This window comes from Benincasa hispida, chromosome 7, assembly GCF_009727055.1.
Source record: "Benincasa hispida cultivar B227 chromosome 7, ASM972705v1, whole genome shotgun sequence".
Taxonomy (NCBI): domain Eukaryota; kingdom Viridiplantae; phylum Streptophyta; class Magnoliopsida; order Cucurbitales; family Cucurbitaceae; genus Benincasa; species Benincasa hispida.
The window spans coordinates 32,657,491-32,661,961 of NC_052355.1; positions in this window are offsets into that span (position 1 = coordinate 32,657,491).

Below are 4,471 nucleotides of genomic sequence, written 5' to 3' on the forward strand. Positions count from 1 at the left end.
AATACACTAGCATAATTTGATAATTTCAACCAAAAAAAATTAAAGATTTAAATCTTCACTTTCATCTCACATTTAAAAAAAATGAAAAAGAATAAAAAATATATATGTATACATGATTTAATTAGTTAAAATATTTTAATGTAAATTAAAATGTTAGATGTTTGAATTTCTACCTTTATTTTTTTATTTTCTGAGACAAACAATTACACATGGTTGAACTCAAATAAAACACATTCCCCCCCCCAAAAAAAAAACAAAACAAAACAAAACAAAGAGAAAAAAAACATAATTATAAAAAATTACTCATTTACCTATTCTTTAAGGTTCCATTTCTTTTATTTTCGAGAGACCAAGTACAGGTCCTATTTAAATTATATAAAATTTATTAATAACTCCTTTATTTAAAAAAAGGAGATGTATTTAAATTATATATTAGCCCATAACTTCTTATATCATATTTAATTGTGAAAGTCTCCTATCGAGCAGATTATTGAAGTTAAGTTATGAGTCAAAAAAACTCTTTAACTTTTCACAACTCCTCGGTTTAGTGAGCCTAAAAAAGTCGATATTCGAGGAAAACTCTTTAGATCTAAAAATTCATTAAATTTTATGTCTAATAGATTTTTTTTTTTTTTTTTTTAAGAATGATGTCTAATAGGTATTTAAATTTATGTTAGATCTCCAGAATATCTAATGAATATTTGGATGTTTAGCTTTTTTTAATTTTTTTTTTTTTTAAAACAAAGAAATACTGATATCTAAGACCATTTTTAAATATAATATAATGAATAAAAAATATTTACAAATATAGCAAAATGCCAATTCATTGATAGATTGTGACATATATTTAAAATATTTTCAGCCATTTTTTCATTTAAAATAATTTCTTTAATATATATTATAAATCAATTAAAATGACAAGAATGTTACACTAGGTTTAGAGTCTAGTTTATATTTAATCTCTAGGTTTCAAAATATTGCACATTTATTCTTTGAGTTTTGAGTTTGTTTCAGTTTGGTTCCTACGTCTCAAAATATTACAATTTTGCCCTTGACATTTGAGTTTTATTCCAATTTGAACCATAAATTTTAAGATTTATACTTTGAACTTCAATTTTTTACTAAATACTCATTTTCAATATTTAGTGTTAATGTAGGTTAATAAATTTAAAATAATTAAGTTTACTATTTATCATCTTTTTAAAAATTAAATTTAAAATTTCATTTCATACTTATTTATAATTAATTAAGAGACATTGATGTCAATTGAAATTAAGTATTTAATGAAAATTTGATGTTAAAAATATAAAATCATAAAATCTAGAGACCAAATTGAAACAAAACTCAAATCTCAAAAGTAAAATTATAATATTTTGAAATTTAAGGATTAAATTGAAACCTAACTCAAAATTTAAGGACTAAAATATGCGATAGACTTCCTCTTCTACATGATAATCCTGTCGTTTACTCGATCATCTTCCTCCTTCACTTCAATATTTTACTCAAACCAAAATAAGTCAGAGCCCACCACTTTTGGATTCGCATACTGAGAATACCAAGGTAATCTTGTGGTAGTGTCCGATTTGTTCGAGGATCGAGTTGCTACTCGTTGTTGTTCAAGGGAGATCGAGTTGTTATTCGCCGCGTTCGTGAACGATCAAGGGATTATCTTGAAGAAAGGTTCTTCAAAGGTATAATCTCTTAACCTTGTTTTTTACTTTTAATGCATGTTGTAATTTAGTTTATATTACATAATATAATCTGTATGACTGTAAACACATGTGTTCATTCACAATGGAGTTTGGATAATCTGCTTCCGCTCAAAGGTCCTCTGTAATCAGAGATCCTTCAGTGTTAAGAGAACTTGGTTGGACACACGATAGAAGACTAGTGTTGGAATCTTGAGGGTGAAGATTGGCCTAGGGTTGGACATATAGTACGACTTATTGTCACACCCCCTCTTGAGCCTTGTTTCCCAGACCCGAAAGGAGACGTGAGGATGACAAATACCACCCTTTTGTGATACCTGCTGCCCATCTGAACCTGTTTTACTCACTAAACTTAAATCCAAATAAATAAAGAACGGCTCATTGGCTTAACTTATTTTATTACAACTAGTACAAAGTTTACACAATCTTCAGTCTTAACTAGAAATGTTTACAATAACAACTTAAATCCGAAAGTGTGGTTGTGGCGTGGCAGACTTTGACTTTAGTAGTACCCTAGAACTCCTCTCTTTCGCTACCTAGGAAGAAAAACATAGAAGAAAAGAATGAGGTTCAAGGAGCCCAGGGAGTGGTAACAGCTTAACACGTCTCTTTCAACTCATAGTAATAAAAGCATATCACAATACAAGGTTAATATTCAAACCTCAATCTTGAATGAGTTTGTTCTCTACCTTACCTATACACACGGTAGATAGTTTAAGCTAGTACTCATCATATCCACTCTATCTCCTATGTGCACATAGTTTCTCCTCTTATGGGCTTAGAAGCTAGGCCTGTTGACCCTCTGACCATCCCATACAAGATTCCTCCCACAGGCTCAGGAACTAGGCCTCATGGCCCCCTGACCATCCCTGAGATTGGACGATCCGCTTCCGCTTAAAGGTCCTCTATAATCAGAGATCCTCCAATTGGTATCAGAGCCAGGTTGTTTTGTTTCCAAATTTCATTGCTATATTGAATTTCGTTTACAGTTTTGGTGGGTTTTAACATTCTGCAATATGTTTAAGTGTTAAATGTGTTTGTGGATGTTGTTGATGGATGTTTCTGGATAATTGTCTCTGTTTAATGCTTTCATTTACTTTACAAAAGTTAATTGTAAGGGCCCCTGCGTTTTTGGGAATATTAACTTGCAATCGGGTCTGTATTCGTTTAAGTTTTTTAGTCGTTCGTGAAAAAGCTTCAAACGAAGGAGTTATTCGTTTTGATGGAGAAGACGAATCGATGGTCGCATCATGTAGCTCAAGCTAGATGATCGTTTAGATTTGACTATGCGATCGTGTAGAAATGTTCTACTTGATCGTGTAATATTTGTTAAATGGTCGCATAGCTAATGCTACACGATCATGTAAAGAGTTTACTTGATCATGTTGCGTTGGCTAGACACTCGGGAGTAAACGATTGCATAGTATTTGATACTCAACGCAAGGCATGTGCGCTAAACAATCATGTAGGCTATCATGTTCATCGCATAGTCAGTAGCTACACGATCACTTGGTATACGATACTCAACACTTGCTACCCGATCGTGTAGACTATCATGCTCATCGCATAGTCATTAGCCACATGATCGCATAACATACGTTACTCGAAGCGTATTGCACGATCACGTGGACTTTCATGCTCATCGCATAGTCCTAAGCCTGTCTCTTATACACATCTAGATGTGGACTATCATGCTCATCGCATAGTCATTAGCCACATGATCGCATAACATACGTTACTCGAAGCGTATTGCACGATCACGTGGACTTTCATGCTCATCGCATAGTCCTAAGCCACGTGATCATCGCTACACAATCGTCTATACTCGATGTACGTTACTCGATGATCAAAGGATTTGCTACATGATCAAGTGACGATGCTTCAAGGCAGGCGGTTCAAGACCTAGTTCACCTGTTCGAAGCAGCTGACTCGAATCTTTTGTAATAGTTTAGCATTTTTTCTGGTTTTGAGGCATACTATCCCGGTCCATCAATTTTTATTAAATGTGCATGTGATGTATATTTATTTTATATGTCATAATGTATGACATATAATTTTAAAACCCACCATAGGTTATGCATTTTTTCATGCGTCGTCTTTATATTATAAGTGTTATAACATATTAGTTTGCATGATTAAATTACTTAAAGCATGCTCATGCATCATATAATATAAGAGTTATAATATATGCATGCATTAAAGCATATCCATGCATCATTTACATTATAAGTGTTATAATATAAGATTCTATGTTAGCATGTATGCTTAGTTCATTACCTATTATATAAAAGTTATATAAACATTGCATGAAACATGACACCTAGGTTTATTTATAAAAGTAAATACCTTGTGAATGTCTAGCTTAGCAATGTGAATGGTTTTAATTGTTTCATTCCTTATAAGAGTTATAATTAATGAAATTAAAATTACAATCAATAAGAAAGAGTTTTAAAATATGATTCACATATACCTAAGATCACAAATTTCTAATAAGATTGAAAATTAGTTTAATCTTTTTAATCAGTTTAATAGGATTAAATTGGTTTTAATAAAAGATTAAGTTTGTAGCAAACGTATCTATAAGGGACCTTTTATGTAAGGGTAGTCTGTCTAGGCTGGGGTATTTAAGTTGACAGAAACGAAACACCCATACCTGAGGACTGACCTAGAAAGGTGAATTAGATAGATTTGCTACAAGCATGTAATTGTTGATTAAAGTTTGTTAAAGTGTTTAACAAACAGTAATCAAAATTGTTTAACTA